This window comes from Callospermophilus lateralis, unplaced genomic scaffold, assembly GCF_048772815.1.
Source record: "Callospermophilus lateralis isolate mCalLat2 unplaced genomic scaffold, mCalLat2.hap1 Scaffold_136, whole genome shotgun sequence".
NCBI classification, from domain to species: Eukaryota; Metazoa; Chordata; class Mammalia; order Rodentia; family Sciuridae; genus Callospermophilus; species Callospermophilus lateralis.
In genome coordinates, this window is record NW_027512520.1 from 1415881 (window position 1) to 1427679 (window position 11799).

An 11799-nucleotide genomic window follows, 5' to 3' on the forward strand; every position below is an offset into this window, starting at 1 on the left:
TGTATTTAAATGGGGTCATTTGTGTGGTGGTTGGAAGAGATGCCTGGGTCCACCTGGGCTTGTTCTCTGGTGTGAACAGAGAAGAGACTTCTTAAAGACTGTGTTCTGGAACTGACCTCAGAGAAGTATTCCATGAATTGTGTTGTGATTTTAGGAGGCAAATCGTGAGAGTCACCCTTGGAAACTGAGATCTAGGCCCAGGGTGGATTTGCACAGAGCACTGGGAATCTCAGCCAGGATATCACATGATTTTATTCTTAATGACTTGGCAGCCATAGTTGAGAGTCAAAACACACATGGAGCTCACATTGTAGACCTCATGGGCCTGGATTCATGTGACCTTTTGGCCACTCTTTGGGAAGCCTTGCCTGTGAGAGTTCTCCAGAGCTTTAATTGAAACGAGATTCATAACCATTTAATGGTTCCTGAAAGAATTGAAACCCACAGTGCCTCCAACTATATTCTTGAAAAATGGCTAGATAAATTGCAGGAAATTTTTGAAATTTCCATGACTGGAGAACCTTGGGATCTCCAATTGCTGATCATAAGTATACCAGACTGTACCTTGTTTGACTGGGTTGCATGAAAATGGTGTAGAACAGAGATGCCAGTAATTTGGAGGCTGCTGAGTAGTGGGCCTAGAGAAGTGGTGGGAAGGTGTGTGATAAAACATTTGTGGTGGGGCCATGTGGATCTGCCATTGGCTTCAAAATATCTTGTGACTGACATGGTGCAGCCTTGAGTCCCTTATATAAAAAGGCATCTTGTTAAAGGAAGAAGTTTCAGGGCAATGTTTAGAATCAGGTGGCTATTGTCAAGGGGGCAATGTCTTTGGGATAGATGCCTGGTTGGTGCATTCTCCTGCAGACCCTGACCCACCACACGTGACAGAACTCCCTCCAGCACTTTGTTCCAGTTGAACTCTTTGTATTTAGTGAAGCAAATACCAAATTCCCTGTGCAGCAGAAAGAAACACCACAAAAAGTGGAGGATGACTTAATGGCTTCACAGTCTATACGGGGAGACACTTAGCCCTCAGTGACCACAGTTTACCTACAAAGAGAGAATTCAGCACTGCTGCCTCATGTTCATTGGAAAATAAGAAACCATGTCCTCCAGGTCACATAGATGCAGACCCAGCTTTGATGATCTCACTACAAAGGAAGCTAAAGCTCCTGACAACAACATATATTTCAAGTGCCCAAACTCAGAGGCTTTTTATCAAGAAGTCTTTAGGCCAGCAGACCTCCATGTTTGTGCAGTGTTTACCCTGTCCCTTCCTTATGGAAACACCTCTAACAACTACGAGGTTGTGAAATCCTGAGCATATTCCATTCCAGATATGTATTCACAGATTATCAAGTTGGACTTGCCTTTTGCATTATATATGGTAGGAATTATAAATCTAGTCAATTTTTTGTTAAAATAGTTCTCCATGTGTTTTCACAGTTAATAAATATGTGAATTCCTGTCTCCCTTTCTCTGTAGCCTATTCAGCACATGTATTTTTATATGCACATATAGAATCCTACATCTTGTGAGCTGGCTGAATTGGCAGATACAAATTGTGAGAAGAGATCACTCCTCATAAATGCTGTTGGAACAGAAAATTCAAACTATTGGTGAGCATTCTAGTTGAACAGCATTATACATAAATCCATGTTCAGTAAAATGAGTATTTTTGCATCTGTGAATGATATATATTTCATGATGTATTTCAATTGGCATATATATTGCTAGTTTTTAATGTCTTTATGTGTGTGTGTGTGTATGTATGTATATATATATACATACATACATACACACACACACACACTCTTCAGATTTTTCAAAATATGAAATATATGTGTCGTATTATACAATACCTAGATTAATTCATATTCATGTATGTGGATTTATTATCGTTTTTCACAAGATTATTCTCAGAAATATTAATCAACCTGAAATACATATTTGTTACCTAGTACTGAAAGGTAACTTCAGTGAATGGTGCAAACAAATCCTAATATTTTTACAGTAATTCACCCAGTTTATCATCAATGCAAATAGATTCCTATGGGACATGATGTGTATTTTGAAGTTCATTTTTATTCAACAATGTAACATTAGTATTTATTTAGTTTAGGCACATCATTGGATATATATTTCATCCACAAGTTACCAAATTTATAAGCATTTGTTTCACTTTCAATCACTTCCTGCTTCAGAACAGATGTATTCTTCCGTGTTTCCTGACTAGTATTTTTATAAGACTTCTTTCCAAACACATTATTTTCGATTTCCATAATCAATCTTGAAGCAAAACTCACACACGCTTTATGATAAACCATAACCCTAATATTACCATTAGATGTATAACTGGTTGGAATGAATGATTGTATATGAATATAAGATTTCTTATATATTTTCAGATATCAATTCAATCCATTATTTAAATGGAATCAGGTATATTATTTATTCACAGTATGGTCTATTCATGCATTATCTCTATATTCATAGACACAGGGTGCACCTCTTTTTACCCCCAATACTAATTTATATGTCTTTAAAATTTTGCTCCCAGAAATGGTGGAAGAAATATGCATGTCACCTGATCTACATATATATTTTTTCACAGTAATATTCTGGACACAAAATGCAAAGGCCACACTTATGATTTTACCAAAGGCTAAATGGAAAGTGAACATGGATTACTAAAAACATCCATGTCTAGGTTGCCTAATGTTCTCAATGTCAATCCTCTTAATCAGTACATAATTGTTTCTTCCTACAATTATATATTCAACCTCAACCCTGTTGAAAATGTCTAATCCTATCACTCACTTTATATTTTGCCTGATTTCATAATGCCTCTATTGATATCTGCTTTCCTACATATTTTCCCCAGTTCAACATTGTGACTGACTCTTCACATGTGCTGACATTTACATTCATTCTCTAACCGAAATCATATTGCTAAAGAACTTTTGGTGCAAATCCTGTACTCACTCTTCTTACTATCCCTTTTTGATTGTATGATCTCTTCTACATTCAGTCATTCAAGGTACAATGTCCTATGCCATTGTATATCGATTTATCTGAGACATGTGTGCAGAACGCAATTCAACGCTAAGTATCCCAATCAAGGGCCCAATGCCCTTCTGGGCTTCAAATCTTACTTAGATTTCTGTTTTCATACACATATTTCAACTATACATTCTTATAAATATCGCATGTTCCCTATACCATTATTCATCCAGCAGAATAATTCCTAACCCAAATCGAACATGTTATTAACCCATCCATACACTGTTCCCTCAATCTAACTTTACAGAAGAGCAGGGATAGAGTTGGTCTTACAATACAAGAATGTAGGGGATCTTCCCCCTGCTGAGAATCTCAAAAGTCAATGCAGAAATGATCTCTGTAGAAGATGTAGGCATCTATGAAGGACCTGAGATAGCAAAGGTCATCTTCCATGGCAAACAACCTGGTCAGGTGAAGACATATGTCTGAATCAGGCACTCTCTTCTTAATGTAGAGAAGATGGACCAAACCAGGCCTTTGGGGAGAGCAGTTCCTGGGTGCCTATGGTTAATATACCATTCTAACTTGTGAAAGTGTCATAGGAAGTATATGCAGCCTCCATCTCATGGGACCCTTGGAAGCAACTGTTAGGACAAAGTGGTTGTCAAGGCGGTGACCTCATTCAGTTCCTGAAGGAAGTGACCTCACCTCACGTCCTTGGTGATGGAACTCTCTGAACTTAGGATCCAGGTAGTCATGCACCCAGAGACAGTCCCAGTCCCAGTCCCAGTGTTCTCACTTGTTTGCATTTAGCAAGGAAAGAGTCAGTCTTTAATGGTACCTACTGATATGAGGATAGCCAAGTGCCAGGAAAGATCTGAAGAGGCGTCTTTCCTGAGAAAGCAGGTAGTGGCTCACACCTGGCTCCTGACAACTTCACAGAGTTGCCCAAGGTGTCCAGATCTGAGACAGGAAAAGCCATTTCAGGGGAACATAATATGGCCCACCAGTCACAGGACATTTCGGATTATCACAGACCTTCTTGGGTGAAGGAGGTTCCTTTGTGGGTTTGGGTGTGGGTTTTTGTTTTTTACTCGTGTTCTGGGAAATGTTAGAAAACGCGGAGTTTTGGCATTTTAGGAGTCCACGCATGAGAGTCGCCCTCGGAAACTGATATCTAGGCCCAGGTTGGCTTTCCACAGAGAATAGAAATAGGCCCAGGTTGGCATTCCAAACAGAATAGAAATAGAAACAGTTCAGAGGAGGCATGGTGTATAGTTGGACTTGCTTTTTTCATTATACAGGGTAGGAGTAATATATATAGCAATTTTTTGTTGAAATAGTTCTCCATGTGTTTTTACAGTTACAAATATGTGAATTCCTGTCTCCCTTTCTCTGTATCCTATTCAGAACCTGGATATTTATATGCACATATAGGATGCTACCTGGTACCACACATACATTCTCGTGAGGTGGATGATTGGCAGATACAAATTGTGAGAAGAGATCACTCCTCATAAACGCTTTTGGAACTGAAAATTCAACCTATTGCAGAGCTTCCTAGGTGAACAACACTATACATAAATCCATGTTCAGTAAAAGAGATATTTTTGCATCTGTGGATGATAAAATTTTCATGGTGAATTTCGATTGGCATATATATTGCTGTTTTTTATGTCTCTCTGTGTGTGTTTTGTTTGGGTATGTGTGTGTGTATATATATATATATATATATATATATATATATATATATATATATATATATATGTATTCACTCTCCAGATTTTTCAAAATATGGAATACATGTGTCTTATATACACTCCCTAAATTCATTCACATTCATGTACGCTGTTTTATAATCAACTTTTCACAAGACTATTCTCAGAAATATTCATCCACTTGAAATACATATTTGTTTCCTAGTACTGAAAACTAACTTCAGTGAATGGTGAATACAAATCCTAATATTTCTACAGTAACTGACCCAGTTTAACATCAAAGCAAGTAGATTCCTATGGGACACGATGTGCATTTTGACGTTCATATTTATTCAACACTGGTACATTACTATTTCTTCAATTTATGCACATCTTAGGATATATATTTCATCCACAAGTTAGCAAATTTATAGGCATTTGTTTCATTTTCCATCACTTCCTGCTTCAGAACACATGTGTTCCTGCAGTTTTCTTGACTGGTCTTTTCATGAGACTTCTTTCCAAACACATTATTTTCAATTTCCATAATTACTTTTGAAGCAAAACTCACACACTCTTCACATTAATCCATTACCTTATTATTACCGTTATATGCATAACTGGTTGGAATGAATGTATATATCAATATAAGATTTCCTGTTTATTTTCAGATATCATTTCAATGCATTATTTAATGTTGGAACCAGTTTTATTTTTTATTCACAGTATGGTCTATTAATGCATTATCTCTATATTCATAGACACAGGGTACAACTTTTTGTATCCCCAATACTAATTTATTCATCTTCAAAATATTTCTCCCAGAAATATTGGAAGAAATACTCATGTCACCTGATCTTCATATACATTTTATCACAGTAATATTCTGGACACAAAATGCAAAGATCGCAATTATGATTGTACCAATGTAAAGGTCGGGCGAGCGTCAGAGAATGAAACCACCAAGAGATTGTCTCATGCAACAGCAAAGAGTTTACTGGGGGTCCAGCATGCTGGAGCTCAGAGCTCACTTGAATAGAGAAGAGAGCCCTGAGAACAGGTTATCAGAGCTTATATACTTTCCTTGGAGAGGGCAGGGAGGGATGTTGATTGATGGGTCAGGTCGAGTGGGCAGTTTGCTTACAACCGGGTGAGGAAGTACATTCTGCAGTTTGGCAGTTGGGGACAGCACATTCTGTGAACAATATTACCAAACAGTTCTCTAAATGTGAAGAGTGTTTTGTTAAGCATACAGAAAAACAGGAAGTGGCAAGTACCTATTTTATTAACCTTTCATTCCCCACTTCTTCTTCTGGTTACTTTTAATAATAAAAGTGTTCATTGGGGGATATCATATTTTATGTTTGCTAGTGGGGTATATTTTTGTCTGATTATCATAAGCTTAACTTGTCCAATTTGATCTTGGTGAAATGAAACTACATGGTAGAGCAAACAGGGTCCCACAGTTAGCAATAATATGAGGATTATTAATGGACCGGCCAGGGCTGATAAAAACCTGGTTAACAAGGGGGACTGTGTGAACCAAGACTCAAACCACCCTTTTTGGCCTCTCTCCATCCTGGACGCTCTTCAAGGCATCTTCTTATTTTACTCATAAATTCTTTTACAACTCCAGTATGGTTGGCATAAAAACAACATTCTTCTCTCAATGCAGCACAAAGTTCCCCTTCTCTCATGAAGAGGAGGTCCAACCTTGGCCTGTTCTGTAAAACAACTTCAGAGAGAGAGAGTTTAAAGATTCCTTTAAAACTGTGATGGAGATTTTTAATATTTTTAAGTTTTGGTCTATTGCTGCTTCTAATTGGGTCATTTGTTGTGTCCCATGGACTAGGGCAGTGGTTCCTGTGCCCACCCCTGTAGCAACTTCTATTCCTAATAGGATGGCTAAAGTGAGGGATACAGGTTCCCAGCGGAACCAGGTTTTATGCCCCCTTATTTGATATTTAAATGAAACTGCTTCATAATAGAGGACTCTGGGAAACATCTGCACCATTACGTAATTAATCACATCAGTTGAAAATTTCATGAAAACTGAAAAATATTTAAGTATATAGAATTATACTGTTGAAGGGACGGACAAGGCAAGGCACCTAAGATAGCACTGAAGACAGGGAAACAGTTCTATTTGGTTGCAAACGGATTTAGAGGCCATTGCTTCTGTTGTAGTCAATTAATCCCCTGAACCATACGTTTAGGTAGTTTCAGAATTTTGTACCCAACCTGTAAGGGAATGGGCTTAGAAATTCACAGTCTGCAGAAAATCACAAAATGCAGTTTTTGTTTCTGGTTTCTTTTTTTTCCTCTGTTCAGGGCAAGTTAACTTTTTAAGGACACCTGGGAGGGGTAGAGCTTTTTTCTTCTCCTTTTTTCTCCCTGCCAGCTGTTACCATGGAGCCCAGTTGGTAACTTCTTTATCTTAGAAATGTAGCCATCTCTGTGAAGCCCCAGCTCAAGGCCAGAGGCCTTGCGCACATATTTTTTGAAAAACTAGTAAGGGAGTGTCTAGGTTAGGAGTGTTGATTTTTGCATCCAGTGGCCAAGTAGAACAGGGCAACATGAAACGAGGAAGTTTATCTACATTGAACTCTTTTACTGGAACTCTTTTGCTGAAAGTTCTAAAGTCAGCCATGGTGAAGAATTCTGGAGAAGGTCATTTAAGACGTTTCTCTGGGCCTGGCACAGAAAGGGAAGATGGGGCAGGCGGGGGGCGGGGGTGAGAGAAACTCTGTGGATCCCAGAATGAGGAAGGAGAGATGTAAATGAATAATGTGAAAGGGATTTGGGATTTCCCAACAACAAAATCTTGAGCAGTAGAACAGGTAGAGCAGAGGGGCAGATGGGAGTGAGTATCCCCAAAAGCCTGTGAGGGATTTTAAATTCTTAGTGACCTGTTTTCATTGATGACAAAGCAACTTTAAAGGCCATTTTCATTACATCTTGAATAGGGGTCTGAGGGCTCTCCTCGGCTAATATGAGCTTTGGATTTGCTGGTAAGAGGACCTGATGGGACCCGGTGCAGGCACTGGCAGAAGAAGAGAGGAGTGAGTGGGTGGAGGGGTACCTCAGTACCTGCTACCTCAGCAAGGGGGCAATCGTGTGAGAATCAGCGAAGGTTTGGGTTTTTGATCTACTAATTGGAGGGGAGAAATAAGTTTGCTGAGGTGGGAGTGACAGCAGAGAGTGTGGAGCAGAAGGCTGAGTGTGAGGATCTATTGGAGAAGCATAGTTCAGGATGTGAGCAAAGGAGGGAAAAGGCCTCCACATAGGGGAATTTCCTTCCACCCTTTGGAGCACTTGCCGAAGTTAAAACTGTCACGCAGAATTTGAGGATCTTGAGACCCCTCTGTGGGCCATCAGTTTTGGTTATCTAATTGGTAATATGGCCAATGCTGTGTACTGAATTTGATGAGGAGTTTGAGTTCCACCAGGCAGCCCCTGTATGCCCACATCCCCATGACTTACAGAAGATGTCGGGTTTTACTCCACACAGCAGTGGCTGTTTGTTGCTTTGATAGTCCACCAGACAAACATAGTATTCTAGGCTAGCCAACTTGCATCTGGCAAGCGTGTCCCTACATCCATAATGTTTGTTTCCATTATCTATGATGCAGAAGGGATTTAATGGAATTTTAGTGGGATCCTCTTCATCAGGGATATCCCAATAAGAAAGACCTATAGCCAGCTGACAAATGTCTGGGTGGAGGGATGGCACCAAGGTCCCTAAGTGGGCTGTGTGTGAGATAGACCATACTTCTTTTCTAGTAGGATTTGTGATCAGCCATTGCTGTTGAATGGGCTGGTGAGTGTTAGGAATACTGGTGGCCAAGGGGAGAGTCTATAGCCTTATCCACAAGGCAAATACACAATTTGAAATGATTACCAGTCTTTTTTCAGTTTCCAGCCAGAGTCTGGACAGGGCACAGGCTTGAGATGAGAGTCCCAGATCCAGGAAGTGATTCCGTCTATCTTTACCACTGTAGGTGTTATAAGTAGCACCTGGTATGGTCCTTTCCAGTGGGGTTCCAGGGATGACACCTGATGTCTTCTTATGTAGATGAGGATTTGTGTTCAGCCATCGATGTTGAATGGGCTGGTGAGTGTTAGGAATACTGGTGGAAAGGGGAGAGTCTATAGCCTTATCCACAAGGCAAATACAAAATTTGAAAGGATAACCAGTCTTTTTTTCAGTTTCCAGCCAGAGTCTGGACAGGGCACAGGCTTGAGATGAGAGTCCCGGATCCAGGAAGTGATTCCGTCTACGTTTACCACTGTAGGTGTTATAAGTAGCACCTGGTATGGTCCTTTCCAGTGGGGTTCCAGGGATGACACCTGATGTCTTCTTATGTAGATGAAGTCTCTTACTTGATATCGATGTGGAGTCCCCTCGTCCCCAAGTTGGTAGGCAGTGGCCAGCTGTTTCCACAGGTATTTCTGAGTTCTTTCAAGAGCTTTAAGTCTGTCAAGCAAGGGGGTTGGAAGGGATCGTAAGGTCTTACAGTAGGGATTAAGTCCCTTACTGAAGGAGGGGCACCATAGAGAATTTCATAGGGGGTGAGGTTACACAAAGAAATAGAGGGTGTATTTCTTGCATAAAACAGTGCATAAGGCAGGAGAATAGTCCAATCTTTTATGCCAGTCTCTAAGCTTAATTTCGTTAAGGCCTCTTTAATGGTTCTATTTATTTTTTTTTACCTGTCCTGAGCTCTGGGGTCTATAAGCACAATGTAACTTCCAATTAATCCCCAGGGTTCTGGCTAACTGCTGACTTACATGGTCCATGAATGCCAGTTCATTATCAGACACTATTACCTTAGGCAGGGCGTATCTTGGAAAAATATCTTTCACGATCTTCTTGACCACCATTTGTGCCTTTTTTTTTTGGGGGGGGAGGCTTTAATCTATCCTGAAAATGTATCTACAAAGACTAGGAGATATTTAAGTCCATACCTTGCTGGCTTAATTTCAGTAAAGTCCACTTGCCAGAATTGTCCTGGTCTGGTTCCTCCTAGGTGCTTTCCTGCAGGAAGCTTGGAAGGGTAAGCATTAACCAATTTAAAGACCCGACAGGCTTTTGTTACCCATTCAGTTATTTCCTTTTGCTGTGAGTCGGTTAGTGAAAAACTCTGTTCTTCATGCTTCAGGAATGCCTGCAGTTTCTTTGAACCAAGGTGAGTGAGTTGATGTACATTTTTAACGTTGTGTAGGGCTTTCTGAAATTGCAGGCTCGGCTCAGTGAAGTTGAGGAGTTCAGTGTCAGTGTCCTTAGATATTATCAAAAGCTTGCTGGTGCTCAGGGGTCCATTGGAATTGGGCATCTCCCTTTAACAGCGGGTATAAAGGAGCAGCTAAGGACGCAACCCAAGGTATCCATAACCTGAAAAAGCCAGCAGTCCCAAGAAACTCTCTGAGTTGTCTCCTGTTAGATGGGGGTGGTATCTGCACAACGTTTTGTTTTCTGGGCTCAGTGATCCACTGTTTACCGCCCCTAAGGGAATAGCCCAGGAAGATTACTTCTTGCTGGCAAATTTGGGCCTTTTTGGCCGAAGCTCTATACCCGAGTGGAGCAAGCTCGGATAATAGTGCTTGGGTCCCAGACTCACAGTTTTCCTTGTTGTTGACTGCCAGTAGCAGGTCATCCACATATTGAAGCAGGGTGACTTTGGGGTGTGTAGTTCTGAAGTTGTTGAGATCTCTGTGGATTGCTTCATCAAAGAGAGTGGGGGAGTTTTTGAACCCCTGTGGGAGTCTAGTCCAAGTTAGTTGACCAGATGTTCCGGTTTCTGGGTCTACCCACTTGAAAGGAAACAGCAACTGACTATCTTTATGCAGAGGCAAGCAAAAGAAAGCATCTTTTAAGTCCAGAACAGTATACCATTTCCGCTCAGGGTTCAGAGTGCTAAGCAGATTGTATGGATTAGGTACCATGGGGTGAATGTCCTGCACTCTGTTGTTGATCTTTCTTAGGTCTTGAACAGGGGATAGTCTCCAATTCCTGGCTTTTTTTACTGGTAGCAGGGGAGTTTTCCAGGCCAATTGACAGGGCCTTAGGACCCTAAGGCCAGATATTTCTGAAAATGGAGCCTTATCCCATCTTTAGCTTTTTTGCTCAAAGGATATTGTCTGACATTGAATGGGGAGGCTGAGGTATTTAACTCCACTGTTATTGGAGTTTTTTTCATGGCTAAGCCTAACCCAGCATTTTTTCCCCAGGCATCTGGGTAATCTGTTATCCATTTCTGAGATAGCTTGCCTGTTTGATCAGTCTTGGGGGTGTGTGAAGAGTTGATGTTCATCTTCTACTGACATAGTTAATGCATTGACTATAGGAGTTTTACTGAAGGATTTAGAAATTTCACTTAGGGGCCTTCAGGGTTAAAATTTATTCTGGCCTGGAGCTTGGTGAGCAGATCTCTGCCCATCAATTTGGCTGGGCATTCTGGAATTACTAGGAAGGATTGATGGATTTTTTCTTTCCCCAGGTCCATGGTCTTCTTAGTTGTATAAGCCCGATGTTTACTGCCATTAGCCCCTTGAACTAGAGACCTTTTATTGGATAGAGAGCGCAATGGGGCCTTAAGGGCTGAGTATACTGCCCCTGTATCAACTTCAAAGTTTACTGGGGTCCCCTCCACTTCAAAAGTTACCCTGAGCTTGGAGAGGTGATCTGAGACCCGGCTTTCTTAGTCATCCTCCAGAGTCAGAATATCTGGCAGGCATGGCTGTCTCTTTCTAGGGCACTCTTTGGCCCAGTGTCTTTTTTCTTTACAGTAGGTACATTGATCTGAGGCCAGGGGTGGCATTTGGCTTGGGCCAAAATATCCCTTCCTGTCTCCCTGTTTCACAATTTCTGGCCTATTTGTTGTTGTGACCAGGACCTTAGTCCATGCCTTAGTCTGTCTTTTGATTCTCTCATCCTCCCTTTGCTCCCTTTCATTCTCCCTCCTTTGTTCCTTCTCTTCCTCAGTTTGTCTCTTATAGTATACTTTTTCGGCTTCTCTGACTAATTCTCTCAAAGTTATATCTTGTAATCCATCTAAGCATTGTAACTTTCTTTTAATCTCCAGGGCAGCTTGCC